The following is a 17,013-nucleotide window of genomic DNA, read 5'->3' on the forward strand; positions in this document are numbered from 1 at the left end:
TTAGCACCAGAACATTTGTTCTTTAGCTGGTAGCTGCATACCAATACTAATGTCCCAACATCCAGTAGGACATCTATTCCTCCTTCTAGGAACACTCCAGCCTTGAAACTCTTCAAGGTTCACACTTGCAGATGATTATGAATATCATTGATCAGTTGACATTCATCAGCTCCAATAAACCATGTCGTTATGAGTGAACTTGAGAGATCACTCAAGTATCTTTGACACCTCAATTATAGCTGTAAGGTTCTGCCATACGTTCTGTTGAATATAAATAACCCTAGAATCTTTCTTTTGCAATAGGGGTTGCACCAGAGGCTATGCAGCAGAAAATAGCCATATATCAACAGAAATTACACAATGCTTACTCCAAGAATCAATTGTAAGCATGGCATCCAAGGATTGACTGTAACTCAACCCTGCAAAATGCTTGCTTCTGCACCAAGCAACAAACTAAACCTGACCAAATTCCTGACCTGATAAAATCACATAATCACAGAGGATACCTTATCAACATCTTCACTCCCGCATGAAGGTTTTGATATGTTTCTTCTCTGTACATAGATTCAGGCTAATTAGTTCAATTCAAATTCTTCACTCCCGCATGAAGCCTTTGGATTTAGCTTTCTTTGTTCCAGCATCAACAACTATGGTCAGGTTGGTCTAATCCCCCCCATATAGGTCCATCCTCCACTTCAAGGGACCATACAATATGAACACTCCTTGTTCAAACAATCTTCTACCTTCCGCACAACCAGAAAGTATCCCCCATGGATCTCATCCAGAAATAGACAGGATGCCTACTCTGATACCAATTGAAATTCTGGTATGACAGACTCGGGATGTCATTTACGATGTCAAGACATCTAAGAAGGAGTCCATGAGTATTGGGATCATGTTTGTTCAGTCAACATAACCATATTGTAAACTTCATTGGTTCTGTAAATGGATCAGCTATCAAACCTGAACCTGATGTTATACGCGATGTTATAACATCCAAGAATGAACAGACAATACAATGCAGAAGATAAATAACACAGTGAATTGTTAACCCAGTTCGGTATACAACAATACCTACTCTGGGGGCTACCAACCCAGGAAGAAGACTTCACTATCAGTAGTACTATTTTATGTAAACAACCTCTAGTTTACAGATAAACAACCTCTGGTTTACCTAGTCACTACCCAATGCAACCTTTATCTTAGAACTCCATCTAAGACAAGAGAACCTTTGCTCACTCCCTAGTGATACCTAACTGTTACAACCCTGCAACAGCTATTTAAACAATTAACAATAAACACTAACTTGATCTTGCTTCACAACTTCAATCAAGAACATAATACTCAACTCTTACCTACAGGTTTCGAGTGAGAACAATAACTTCTCTTACCTACAGGTTTCGAGAAGGACATGGCAGCCATCCCACAACCTGGGTGGTCTCCCTGTATAAACCCTAACGACTACATCTTTTCAAATACATGGTTTTCTTACTCAAACTAGGTTACAAAGGTTTCTATTTATAACCAATTCCCAATTGGACTTGGGCTTACAAATCGCAACACTACTTGTTATTACAAATCTGCAGATATCTTCTACTAAAAGAAAGATCTTCAACCACAAGTTTCCTAATTTATCTCCTAAATTAGTGTGGTGTCGTTTTCTTTACCTCCCCGTTTCACTTGGGAGGACGGCACGCTAGGCCCTTCACGCGAAATTTGGATGGAGGAAGCGTCCGTTGCGGGATGAATTTTGTTTCAGTTCTTCCTACGATATCACACGAACTTTTTAATTATCCTACGAGTAGGAGAGGGGAAAAAGATCTCAAATAAACCCTAGGAGTTTTCTAAGTGTGGGGATTCACCTAGACTAGAAATTCTGGAGTCCGGGAGGTCGGTTATACATAGGGAAGAGTTTAAGCACCCTACATATCCGTAGTACTCTACGGGAACCTTCTCTGTGTATATGTGTATGTGTTTGTTGCTTGTTATTGGGAAAGTTTCTCCTTTGTATTAGGAGAGAGAATTAAATTGAATGAAAAGAAGACAGACAAACTGACTATTTTTGGTATTTTGTTAGCTCGCTGAGATTCCTTGTGAACCTCATGCCTACATATCCCTAATGGAAGTCAGAGCTTAATGTATTTTGGGGAACTAATTAGGGAAATTAATGATTTTTTGGTGCCTTGCTTGAAGCTCAAGCTTGAAGCTTTAAATTAAATCTCTGTTTACAATAAAGAGACATGAAATCATCTTTACAGAGAGGTATTTCTACTATTCCACCACAAACATTTTTAAAGTGACAGAAAAGCTAAAAAATGTTTTATTAAGAGGGGGAGCCTACTTGGTTGATCAAGCATGACAGCCAACATGCCTCTTGAATGAAAGATTCTCAACCAAATAAGGGAAAGTTGTACAAGTCTGGGTTGTGTGCCAGAGCAATGCCTTTCACGAGTCCTAAATGGGAGAATGTTTGAAATGATTGTTTGTTTGTGGTGAGATAGGATAAATACCTACTTATTAAGATGAGCTATGTCTATCTATATTTTTAAAGATTTGATTTTTAGCTGGCTTGTATGAGGCCCAAGCTTGAGGCTTTTGATTGATTTATTGACTCTGGGAGATAACTCCACTGGGGATGGATTTAAACTAAAAAGTTTTTGTGTTCTGTACAAAGTCCAGAATTGAGGCTGACTCTGGCTGGAGAGTATTTATTTGATGGATTTTATTTGGTGTTCTGTACAAAGCCCAGAATTGTGGCTGACTCTACTTAGGGAGACTCTATTTTGTGCCTTGTATGAAGCCCAAGGTTGTGGCTGACTCTTAACTGGGGAAGTCATTATTTCATGCCTTGTATGAGGTCCAAGGTTGAGGCTGACTCTTTGGGGAGTTTTACTCTGCTGGAGGATTTATCTATTAAAAGACTGATTTTTTGGAGGTTAACCCTTTCCAGGGATTTTGACTCAGCTGGTGAAATTATCTTTTTAAAGAGTGAATTTTTGGAGGCTAACCCTTTCCAGGGATTTATGAATGATAGCAGAAAGATTATCTAATTGGGACTTCTTGTTTAAAGCCCAAGATTAAGGCTGACACTGACTGAGGATAGATAACTATGGGCCCTACACTCTGCTAAGGAAATTAATGAAGATAAGGGTGACAGAGACAGTCCATGTCTCTCATTCCAAAAAGTGTACTCAATATGAGATTGAAACAATCTTAGCTTGTTTAAAGTCTGGTTTAAAGTGGAAGAAACTCACCAGAATAGGCTAAAAGGTGACTAAAGACCTGTTCCTATGTTTACAAGAAACCTGATGGGTCCTTGTATACAAGCTCAAGAGGAAGCTGGAAATGCTTTTAAGAAGCCTGTGGGTCCTTGTACAAAGCCCAAGAGGAGGCTAATCGAGGGTCATTGAGGGTCCTTGTTATAGCTTAAGAGGAAGCTATGTGGTTTTTGAACTTATTTTGGCTCTAAGCAAATGGGTAAGAGGTTTCACCGGGAATAATTCCTCTTTGGGTGGATGTGTCCTAGTTTGGGTTCTAAGGATTTTTCAAGATGTTTCACCGGGAATAATTCATCTTAAGGGTTTGAACTAAAGATCTCTAATTAGGAAAGAGCCTTCACCGGGAAGACATTCTCAATCCTAGGCCATAGTCCTATAATATATATATATATATATATATATATATATATATATATATATATATATATATATATATATATATATATATAGTTTAATTGTCCTAGGGTTTATACTCAGACGTAGTTCTAAACAATATATAAACAGTTCTATAATTGACAATATTTTAAACAAAGACTGTAAATTAGAAAGCTATAAAGCCTAACCTGGATGCAGTGGAGGCCTTTGAAGAAGTATGTACAAAGCCTTACCAGCAGTTGATTGATAACAGTTGAATATTTATGATAAACAATTAAAGGTTTTTGAAAATAGAAGAAGCGAAGATGGACATAGGTCACATAGGTATCTGAAGAGTTTCACCGGGAATAATGCCCTTCAAATACCAGAAGAATGTTTTGAAAACAGAAAGAAGATTTTGTAAATACAGTTTTTGAAAACAAACTATGAAAAGAAAGAAGGTGTTGGGTCTTACACTCTATTAGAGGCCCATTAAAAATGATTTACCGTTTATGAGAAACAGTTGAATGAAATGAAAAGATGTAAAGTTCCATTGTCTGAGAACCTTGGTCGTCTGTTTAATTTGAAGTTTGAAAACAGTTTTGAATTTTGACAAAAGTCAACTTAATTAGGGTAAAGACAAAGTCTATACCTTATTAAGACCTAAATGATTAGGGTTTTATCACTAAAATATTTATGAGAGATTAGGTTTTGAAAATTCAAGGAAATCATGTATTAAAATATTTTTAAAATACTTAAAACACACCATTTTTAACCTAATAAAAATACATGAAATAAATAATATCTTTTGTGGTTTTTTTGACTATTCATAAAATAGATATATTAATTGATAAGTGTGTGAAAAATGAAGTGAAAATGAATTAATTTGATTGGTTAAATAATTGTGTGAAGTTGGTGAAAAAAATGAGAGAAAATGAGTGTAAAAAAAATAGTTTTGGCCCTTGGAGGGTTTGAACCCACGCCCTCATAGTCACACACTCAAAATAGAACCACTGGGCCAAACGCCAGTTGGTGATTATAACACGCGCGCATTGGTTTTGTTTTAAAACAAGTTGGAAATCTTTGAAAAATAAAAGGATCAAAAAGTCTGGGGCGAGGGGTATTCGAACCCCAGACTTGAGGCATGAGGAGACTAAGAGCGCATGTGAGGCCACTAGGGCAAACGATGAATTCGTTTATAAAACGCATACCATTCAAAATAAAATAAACTCTGCCCTTGGATTTGAATTTTGCGCGCCACAGCCATGGTCGTCTTCAACCTCAAGCTTGAAGATTTTGAATTTGCTAACTTGCTCAATTCTCAACCAAACAGGGTGATGTAAACATGGATTTCACTCTAAATTTCCTTACGAACTCAAATTTGTAACTAACACAGATTTATATTAACTACATCTAATGAATTAAATGAAAAACGCGAAGAACCCTAAAATTTGAAATTCAAATTAAATGACTATACTGAAAGATAAATGGATGATGATAGAGGGTTTTTAATCCTCTGATGATGCTGAACAAACTAGTATCGAGATATATTGCAAAGAGTACTTAAATTAGAGTGTTGAAGTTTGAAAAAATACCTCTGAAAGTGGAGGTCGTGAGGATGATAGAGAACACCTGGGCTTGTATGAATGATCCTAAAAGCTTCCTGGGGACTCAGTGATGCTAACTGGATACTTATTGCACCTTGAATGCTCCAGGATTGCTCTACTCGACACCTTCTATTTGAGCTTCAAGTGAACATGGAGGTTGGTGATTATGTGGTTACAGATGTGCTGCAGGCATCTGAATAGCTTCACTACACCTCTAGGAACATGTTGATGTGCTTAGATTTGCTTGACACCTCTTGAATCATGCTATAGACCTCCAACTGCTCGAGCTTCAAAATGAAAGTGGCTATGGTGTTCCTCCACTTACAGAAGTGATCCAGGTGCTTGGATCACCTCAAATGAACCTCCTTGAGATGTTAGAATGCTTATTTCCCAAAGAAGAGCTCTGGTTTGAAGAAATCGATTCTTCTTGCCAAAGAACTTTGAAAAACCATAAGCATGAAAAAGAGAAGGAGAAAGCAAGGAATTAAGTTGCTTTGGTGTATTTGATACTGAGGTATTCACTTGTATTTATAGGCAAAAATTTTCAGAGCAATTGGAGATAGTAAGCTTGCTTAATGAGGGAGTTTTGGTTTCTTGGCCATGAAGAAATTCAAAGAATCTCCAAGATGCAATGATGGTGTTTTCGAGCTAGCTCCCCATCCATTGATCTCTTCTGATCACAGGGGACAAATCTGATGCAGAATGGCTTCCAATTGGCTTAGGGAAAGATTCCTTGATGATTCACCAATTGGCCATAAATCCTCAAAATGCAATCATTACATAATCACATGTTTTGGTTTTGGAATATTCTCTTCAAATATTTGTGTAATGATGCAAACGATCCTCTCTTATCCTTGCAATGTTTCTGAGGTTTAGAGGTACCAATTAGTGTAAGCACTTGCATGATGCAAACGATCCTTTCTTATCCTTGCATGACCTATAATTTCACTTCAAATGCCTAACTTTGATCAATCATATCTCTCAGCTCAAGATGAATTTGGAGAAGGTTGACCACAATTTGGAAAGCCCTCAACATGTACTTCAATTCATTAGTTTGGTGTTTGCCCAAAATCCTTAGGGAAATTAGTGAAAAGTCCCATAAAGTTTGAAGAAAACTAGGGTTTCTTTGCTAGTTTTGTAAAGGCAGCAACTTTGAAGCTCCATATCTCTTCAATGGTTGATTTCTAGCCAAAAAATCATATGTGACAAAGTTGTTCATTGGATCAAAATCTATAACTTTGATGTTGGAAGTTTTTTTCAGTTTGTACTTGAAATTTTGAGATATTCTCTTCCAAAGTTTTGAAAAAAAGACCTTTAAACACTTAGAAAAATTTCTAAGTATGAAAAGTCAATCTTTGACTTTTTTATTCTTGATTTATTTTCTTGATTTTCTTTGGTCAAATGACTTCAATAATCATATATTGATGATATTGATCCTTAAAAGTCATGTCTTAACCCAAAACCCTAAAAGTCAAAGGTGATCTTATATAGTTGACTTTTTCCAGATGAAGTGAAATCTTGGGCTTTGGTAATGAATCAAGTTCTTCTCCTTAAATGAGTGATATGGATGGATTATATTGAGGTAATAGAAGCTCTGGAGTCATGTTTTAAGTTGTGGACCCATGTCCTGATTAAAAGTCAACTGTCCAAGTGAATTAGGTCAAAAACCCTAATTATCGACCAGATGAAATTGATGATTGTAGATCTTGAATTGAAGTGTAATGTCCAATGGATAATGTAATATGAACCAATTGAAGATATTTGAACCAAATGATGGATGTCCTGGGGCTTTTTAGGGTTTCCCAAATGTGATCCTTGATTTTAGTCCTTGATGGGCTCAAAACCCTAGATTGGCGATCTGAGCAGACATGAGTCCTGATGACTGGTGTCTAATCAATCATAGGTGAATAGAGTGAAGATTTTGAGTCCTATGATTGTATTGGAGACTAATCCTTTTATTGATTGATCCTTTGCCTGAGCTCTCTTGTCTTTAAACATCCTCGATTAAGTACCAGGTGAGTAAGTGACTGTTTTGAGTATCTGTTTTGATCTGATGAAAAGCCTGAAGGTAAGACATCTCAGGGGGGGTTAAAATTAGGGTATGACAATTAGAAACTGCTAAATATTCAATATTCTGATATGATTCTGTAATATTCTGACTTGATTCAATTGACCTTTAAATATGCGCCACATAGGATTACATAATATTCCATAGAATATTCTGTATCTGTTAAGTATCAGACTGAATCTTCATTCCAGTTCTGCAGGCGCGATGTCAGGAGTTGATGTCATGACATTACATATAACATCTTGCTTGTACCTGTTTTGTTCTTTTATATTTGCAAGACTTATACATTCTATTACATTTTGCTGCTATTATATTTTAGCCAAACATAGATGCCAATCAGCCAATAAAAACATCAACATCCACAAAACTTATCATGAAGAATCAAGGGTGCAAACATAAGTGCACAATCTCATTACGGATCATCCGGTGACCGAAATTTATTCCATGAACAAATGGAAAGAAATTGTCAATCAAGACAGGATCAGGTGAGGGTGTAGCGCACCAGATTTTTCTATTCATAAATAAGCAAAACAGAAGTACTAAAATAAACATCATCCACGAGGAACGAACTCAGTGAGGAGTTAAAGAAAATGAACACTTCTATGCCTAAAGGTTCTCTAGATGAAGGAGGACTTTTGTGAAAGTAAACCTTCTGTTAACACATAAATGCATAATGAATGTATAACTGTTTTTCATGTATGTTATGATGCATATGCTGCCAAAACAAATACAAGAATCAACTCAATACGGATCAAAATACACAGGAGTACAATCAAGCATGTCTTAAGTGAGAAAATCCACAGGGACAAAAGTTCATATCTCAACCAGATTTTTAACAGAGAGTTGCCAACACAATAACCTTCTTGATAGCTCAAAATAAATTCCTCCTTCTCAAAAACATTGCAAAGTCGAGAGGCGAACATTGATGCCAACACTTACAATATTCAAACCTTTCGGAGAGATACTAACCCCGATGATTTAACATTCATCACAGTCACCATTTCTACTCCTTTTGATATACTCACGAATCAAAATAATTCATCTTTATAATTTTCAAAAAAGATTTGTTGAAATTTTAATTTTCTCTTTGTTTCAAAAGTTACTATCAATAATAAATGACATTTACGAAACAGGAGGAAGTAAGATTGCAAATAATTGGATAAAGGCTCAAAATTTCATTAATAAAATGGTAGTCTGCAAATGGCAAGACTCCATGGATGATTACAAAATTAGGGAAATGGTAAATTTGTGTAAAAGATACATTGAAATATAATGATCCTATCCTCCCTATCAACTTTGAATTTCTGAGTCGAGGCTTCTGTTGAAACTTGTTGAACTTTTTCTGACGAAGAGATAATTGCTAATGCTAAGTCTTGTCTGATGTAGTTACTTGCCATGAATCCCTAACTTTTTCCTAGACCGCCTTTTCAGGTGTTGGCAGAAGATCCTCATGTTCATCCCAAAGGGTCTTTCTTTAGGTCAATGAAGTGTTGAGAAAGAGATCTGTCACCTTGTTTAATAGAATGAAGATCGCAAAGGAAGTATGAGAATCTGAAGTGATTACCTTTGGTGAATCTTTCTTGAAGATCATTCCAAAGATCGAAAGTAGCGCTACAGCATATAGTGCTTTGTGCAGTATGAGGGAAAAGAGTTAGATTGATCCAAAAAATCACCATAATGTTCTTATGACCCTAGAGTCGAAATTTGGGTCGGAAGAAGACGGTTTGATGATAGATCTATCGATGAATCTGAGCTTGTTTTTCAATGTGAGTGCGCAACGCATTAATTTTCTCCAGTTATGGTAGTTATGATCATCCAGTGGCGGCACAATCAAGATTGGACCGAGGTTTTCTCCGGGATAAACATATAAGGGGTTATTGGATTCAAGGTGGGGTTAGTGGGTTTAGATGGATATTTTAGGGTTGAATCATTCTTGATGGTGTCTTCGGCATCAAACTCATCAAAAGCATGGAAATTCTGTAATGAAAGGAGGGAAAAGATGAGAATTTCAAAAATAGGATTTGATCCTTTGATACCATATTACGGGTTACGCAAAATGTAGAGTAGCCCAGTATAACCCATTATGCATTATGTGAAATGTAATGTCATTCTTATATTACAAAGTGAGAAGTCATTATCTTATATATAGTGAATGGGTCTCCACCAAAGTAATCAACTAGACCCAATAACAAACATAAGCCTAAAAGTCAAACTAGCACTATTACAATTTTCAATAAAAGAAAAATGGAAGTTAATCTTTCAATATTTATATTGGGAACAAATTACAATTAACTAACATTAGAATTAATTATGAAAAAAATTAAGATTTAATCCAACAATTATGGTTGATTAATAATATGAAATTATAGGATTGGTTAACGTAGACCCACTTAGTTTTATGAATGTTTATTTTAGCAAGTTTTGACTAAAATATACCTTCATAAAAATAAGTGGGTGTATTATGACAAACTTATATGAAATTTGTTACAATAGACCCACATATTTTTATAAATGTGTGTTTTAGTAAGTTTTAACTAAAAGTAGTTAAAGGCACCCTAAAATTATGTTATTAAAATAAATTTTCATAAAAATAAATGGGTCTATTGTAGAAAACCCCTAAAATTATTTATCAACTAAAGAGTATATTTCTCGAATTATCTATTATAAATAAATATATAAAAAGTAAAGTACTTGGTAATTACACTTTAAAACCCTTTGATTAAATAACTAAAATTATTCTTATTTCAGAGGCAATTATGACTATTGGCAAAATCTACAATTATATAATAGAAAGAAAAAAATCTACAATTATATTGCTTTGGCATTTAATGCGGGTGGTGTGGCATCACCAAACTTTTTCATACATTTTTTAACTTGTTTTGATTTATTTTATTAATGACTATGAATTACATCAATGATCAATTTTGTGGGCTCAATTTTAATCTTAATAAAATACCTTTTTGGTCCCGTATGTTAACCTCGAGGTTCATTTTGGTTCCTTAACTTCAAAATGTTCCATATTCGTCCCTTAACTCTTCAAAAGTTGCCATTTTAGTCCTTTTTGTCAAATTAGCGATGAAAAAACTCAAAAATTGGTCGCTAAATCAGCCGCTAATATGATAAAAAGGACTAAAATGACACCTTTTGAAGAGTTAAGGGACCAATATGAAACTTTTTGAAGTTAAGGGACCAAAATGAACCCGAGGTTAACATACGGGACCAAAAAGGGTATTTTGCCATTAGTATTTATATTGAAGTTCATTTCATTCATTTAGATTATATGCTTATTTTGTAGCAAAAAATATGCGATTTTACTATCAACTTATAGATTGAAAACTCTATACACTATTTTATATATAGTAATAGACTATTTTGTTCCCGTTCATTAATATATAATTATTTGTTATGCGATTCTCATATTTAATATTTCATTGTCCTTTCATTGTGAAAATATCTTTCTTCTTAATTTAGATTTATTGAATTATTTAAAGTTATTTAAAAAAATTCTATATTTATATTTTTAAATAAAAGGATATATTTAAAAAAACTCTATCAGTAGAATATTTTCACCCATAATATCATAATTTTTTTATTAATTTATAAGTCACATAAAATATTATCGTATTTAAATTTATGACTGACACACACCTATATATATATATATATATATATATATATATATATATATTAATTAATATACATTATGACGGTATATTTTAATTTATTTGCATTAGTTATATAAAATACAGATGTTATTGCAATTAATGGTATATTTTTACCATCATTGATTTAGTTATTTGTACGACTAATATATAGTGTAGAAACTAACCTAAAGAGCATTATTTGTTAACATAATTGTAACGTAACACTAATTTTTGAAATTTAATTAAAAGCTTCAAATAGGAAAGTTTGAATTGTTTATATCTATTTGGCTTATTCTATTTAATACTTAATATCATATAGAAAATAAGAGTTATGTGATGCATGTTAAAAATAAAAAGTTACTTAAATTTATAATAAATAAATAAATTATTACTTTTAGTATTTTTTACAAATAAAACTATTATTTTAAAATAAATATTATTTTAAATGCATCACTTAATGTTTTTTTACATAATTTAAAAAAGTAAGTATCAATAAATTTATTATATGTATGTTATTTATTGATATTTTAAAATATAATTAGTTTATTAAAATTTTTATATTTTAAGAATAAATTAATAGTATTAAAAATCTAAAGTTGAGGATTTATTTTTACTATTATGTCATTAAATAACATAAATTATATTTAAATTAATTTTTTAATCAATATTCAAAAAGTATAGGATTTGAGTGTACTCTTCAGTCATAAAGTAGCATAAATTATATTAAAAACTCTAATATTAAATTTACGAAACAATATATATACTCCTAAAGATAAAAGAGCCAAAAGGCCACAAAAAGAAAAACGTGTTCTGCGCTTTTACTTAAGTTACAGTTATAAAAACTCTAATTAATATTAATAAATCATTTATTTAATTTTTAAAATTTAATTAAAAACTTCAAATAGAAAAATTTGAATCCTTTATATCTATTTGACTTATTCTATTTAATTCTTAATAACATATAGACAATAAGAGTTATGTGATGCATGTTAAAAATAAAAAGTTACTTAACTTTATAATAAATAAATTATTACTTTTAGTATTTTTTACTAATAAAACTATCATTTTAAAATAAAGATTATTTTAAATACATCACTTAATTTTTTTTACATAATTTAAAAAAGTAAGTATGATAAATTTATTATATTTATATTATTTATTGATATTTTAAAATATAATTAATTTATTAAAGTTTATATTTTAAAAATAAATTAATAGTATTAAAAATTTAAAGTTGAGGATTTATTTATACTATTTTGTCATTAAATAACATAAATTATATTTAAATTAATTTTTTAATCAATATTCATAAAATATAGGATTTGAGTGTACTCTTCAGTCATAAAGTAGCATAAATTATATTAAAAACTCTAATTAATATTAAATTTACCAAACAATATTTGTACTTCAAAAGATAAAAGAGTCAAAAGGCCACAAAAAGGAAAACGTTTTCTGTGCTTTTATTTGAGTTACAATTATAAAAAAACTAATTAATATTAAATTTACCAAACAATATATGCAATTCTAAAGATAAAAGAGTCAAAAGGCCACAAAAAAGGAAAATGATTTATGTTTCTTCCACTGCTTCTACTTGAGTTACAATTACCATAAAGAAGAGTTACTCCTGAAACATACACAAAGAAAAGTTTAGCAAAAACTTATCGAGTTGTTTTGCGATCAATGTATGAAAATTTAACTAATATACTAATAAGCCAAAACATCAACAGTGATAAAGCTATATTGATAAAAAATAATTCAATTCCGTTCAAACCATTCAATTCAACACAAAAAAAATAATAAAAAATTCAATCCAAACCATTTTTGGTGACAAATTATTTTATTTGATTGAACTGAATAGCGAGGAAGAAATGGCTAATTCCAGAGACAAACAAAGTGTAGCAACCTGCCTAAATATTTAAACTTCGAGTCGCCACCTATTCTGAAGGGCGAATAGGAAACCCTACGCAGATACGAGATTCAGGGTAAGTTATTATAATCAGGTTGAGGGAAGGTGTCAGGCACCCTCAACCCTTTCCTAAAGGCTAATATTTCAAAGATCAGGTTTCATGGCAGGGTTCATAAAGAAGGGTGGCAAACAGAATTATATCGATATGATTAGAAATTTAAAGAGGGGGACTCGCCTTGTTGCCAAGTGCCTACGTACCTCCTTAGGGAGGATCAGAGTCTACGTAGTTCGGGGAAGGGTTGTACGCCCTTAGAATTAGAATGTGTGTTTGAAGTTGTATTGAATGAGGATAAAAATCCGTATTTTGAAATTGCAGTTTGAAAGATGTTTGGAAAGTGTCTTGAAGTTTTGAATCATTGTGAATGAAATATGGAAGGAAAATTTTGGGGTATGACAGCTGCCCCTGTTCAATCTTCTTGAACCTGAAGAGGTAGAAGATGATTGGACATTGAAATGCCCTGAAATTTGCTTGCGTAGGGAACTTGTCTAAAGCATATGCTTTTCAGACCTGTATCATTTGATTGCATCTGCGGAGAGAGGAAGTAATGTCTTACCTAAGGCTACCTGAAGAGGTTCCTGAATAGGATATATCGACGGTTGATGCGAAGAAACTTAGGCTTTGAACAATGTTTAGGAAGAATGTCTTGGAGAAGACTAACTGAGGAGTTCTTTTAAAAGAACTAAGTGTGTCTTAGAAAAGATTGGATAAACATTTTAAGAAGGCTACCTAGAAAGGCATGATATGTCTTAAATAAGACTCACCTGGAAAGGCTCCTAAAAAGATATGAAACGTCTTGAACAGGACTACCTAGACAGGTTATGGTACGTCTTAAACAGGACTCACCTGGAAAGGCTCTTAGATAGGATACGGGATATCTTAAACAAGACTTACCTAGAGAGGTTCCTATAAAGGGAACGATACGTTTTAAACAAAACTACCTATAAAGGTTCCTATAAAGGATATGGCATGTTTTAAACAAAACTACCTATAAAGGTTCCTATAAAAGACACGATATGTTTTAAACAAAACTACCTCGAAAGGTTCCTATAAAGGTCGTGAGACGTTTTAAACAAAACTACCTAGAGAAGTTCCTATAAAGTGTACGATACGTTTTAAACAAAACTACCTAGAAAGGTTCCTATAAAGGGTACGATGTGTTTTAAACAAAACTATCTAGAAAGATTCCTATAAAGGAAACGATGTGTTTTAAACAAAACTATCTAGAAAGATTCCTATAAAGGCCGTGAGACGTTTTAAACAAAACTACCTAGAAAGGTTAGGATATGTCTTAAACAAGACTGCTTGGAAAGATTAGGATAATTGTCTTGGACAAGACTACCTGGAGAGGTAAGAAATTCTTTCATTGTTTCTGGATTGTCTTTGAAGAAAGACTTGGAATGAGGTATTAGAATTGTATCTGTTAAGATTGAATCGTTGATACGATCGTATTTGCACTGTAATTGGATGATAACATCCTTTTGAACATGAAGTGACCTGAAAAGGCAGCGTTAGTTTTATGCAATGTCATGATGCATGTGTCATGTAATGAGATTCTCAAAATAAATGAGAATTATGCATGTATGCTTATCCCACACTGTGGGATGTAAATAGTACAGGCGTGGGAAGATCAATTATGCAACAATGCTCCTTGTATGATACCAGTGTGACTTCCCGAATATCAGAAGTTTTGAGAGACGTGCCCCTTAATTTGAAGGAGGGACCTTTAGAGAGAACTCGAGTTTCACCATGTCTTGCCTGATATGCCTTGCCCCAGTGTTTGAATTCTTGAAAGATATGCCCCTAGTTAATAGGGTCCTTGATTGTATGCCCCTATTTTAGGAAAACCCTCTGGATGTGGTTTCCCCATTCAAGAGTCTTTATCAGGAATGATCGTCTTTGATTAGACCAATTTTGAGGTCTCCTTGATGCTAAGTGTTGATTTGAATGTGAAGTAGATGCCTTTCAGAATGAGTCATGCATTTCGGTCGCGTCCGACGGACAGTGACTTGCTGAGTACTCAGAGTGAGATGATGTCTTCTACAAGACTACCTGAAGAGGTCCTTGGAAAGAAATGGGAGATTGTCTTAAATAAGATCGCGCTTTAAACAAATCTCAAAGGGATGTGTTTGTGCAGAGGGTCAAAATATTCCTATAGCGGATAGAGACTGTTTTTAAGGAGTGTGGGGTTTTAAACAAAACTGAGGAAAAACATCTTGAAGAAGGTCACCCTAGAAAGGATGGTGAACTGTCTTAGAGAAGACTCCATACTTTAAACAAAGTTTGACAAGGTTTTTGGAAGCATAAGAGAAGTTTGAATATGTCTACAAAAGACTAACTGAAAAAGTTAAGAGATGTCTTACAGAAGACTACCTAGAAAGGGTTCGTAGAAAGGCAACTGTCTTAGAGAATAATGTCTGAAAGGGTTTGAAAATAGAAATGATAAGAAGGCGGGTCTTTAAAAGACTGTTTGACAAAGGTTCCCAGAAAGGGTAAGGAGTGTTTGAACATGTCTTAAAGAAGACTGCATGGATAGAATGAGAAATATCCTATAAAGGTTCCTGGAAAGGATGTGAGAGTGGTATTGACACCATCTGATACTGAGTGACCTTTGCAACATGCCCCCCAGATAATGGGCTTGCCCCATGGGCTATCCAGCATCTTTGAGAGATTCTATGGATCTTGATTAGATTGCCCCATGTAAATGGGATGATGACGAGTTATGCCATGTGTACACGTTAGCCATCCCAGTCATGCGTAAGAGATGTTTCTTCTATTGACAAGCTTTTAAAAGCTACTTCGTCAGTCAGTAGGACTTTTAGCCATTAGCCATGCCCCATGCAACTTCTCCCTGATGTTTAAACATCTGAATCTACATAGACAAGTGTACTTTGTAAAGAAATTCATAAAATGTGAATGCATATGTCTGTCTTGAAGGTTTAAAAACAATTTTTTTGAGCAAAACAAAGTTTTTTTTTTGTAAGAAAGTGATATCAACTCAAGACTTATAGTAGACCTTAAGGAGTCGGGATACCTTTGGTAACGATATGCTTTCGAACTAACCATGCTTCAGTTAGGACTTTTAAGGGTTGTAACGTGGCCTGGTTCACGGCTTAAAGAAACAAAAGATAGAGGCTCAAAGTTTATTTGTACCCATCCCCATCTTCGTGATGTTCTCCGGTCCTATACTCAGTTAGCTATGCATTTAGTCTCCAAAAGAATTTGGGAATTGTGACATTGACATTCATGATGGTTCAAAAACCAAAGGTTTATCTGCAAAGGCAGTCATTCTCCTTTTTGTAATTTTCCTTTGGTCTACGATACATAGTAACCTTTTTCGACTTTGTTATCCCTAACTTTTGCCTGAACTGTTTGTTTTAAAACTGCAGTCAGCGGGATGCCCCAATGTTGCCTAAGTCTCCTTAATAGGTTTTGACTCAGCAGGCTTTTGCATTGCTTTCTTTTCTTTTCTTTGCGGATATTGACTGCCAGGCTTAATCATGACGGAGAACCATCGATGGTTATATTCAAAAGAACAGTTCGGGATAATTAAGTTAACTGAGCAGCTACCCTTCCCCAGGTTATATATTAAGGGTTTTATTTTATATGAAGGAAAACTCCTACTTCTTTGGGCTCAAAGGGGTTGACGAGGGATTAACATCCTTATATCTCCATTACTTTAGGGATTGAACAAATGCTTGTACATCGTCAACACGGTATGTTCGAAAGCATATTGCATGAAATTGTGGTATCGTTTTCGTCATTCTCCCTCTAAAGGTGTACAACTTTTAATGAGAGTTGAATATCACAAATGAGAAAATCGAGTAAAAACACAGTTTTAAATATAGTGAGAACACTAGGAATGAATCAAGACAAACGTAAGCAATGCATTAATGATTTTTGAAAAGTACATAGCATATGTCATAAGACTAATGTTTAAACAAACGGAAACAAATTGCGAATGGAAACAAAACTAATGATCTAAGAAATCCTCCTTCTAGCCACCTATGGTGTTAGACTTGCTAGGATCTTCGAACTCAACGAGCCCTTCTTCAATCAAATCTTGGATCTTGTGCTTTAATGGACCCAATCCTCTGT

The sequence above is a fragment of the Vicia villosa genome, linkage group LG1 (assembly GCF_029867415.1).
Source record: "Vicia villosa cultivar HV-30 ecotype Madison, WI linkage group LG1, Vvil1.0, whole genome shotgun sequence".
Taxonomy (NCBI): Eukaryota; Viridiplantae; Streptophyta; class Magnoliopsida; order Fabales; family Fabaceae; genus Vicia; species Vicia villosa.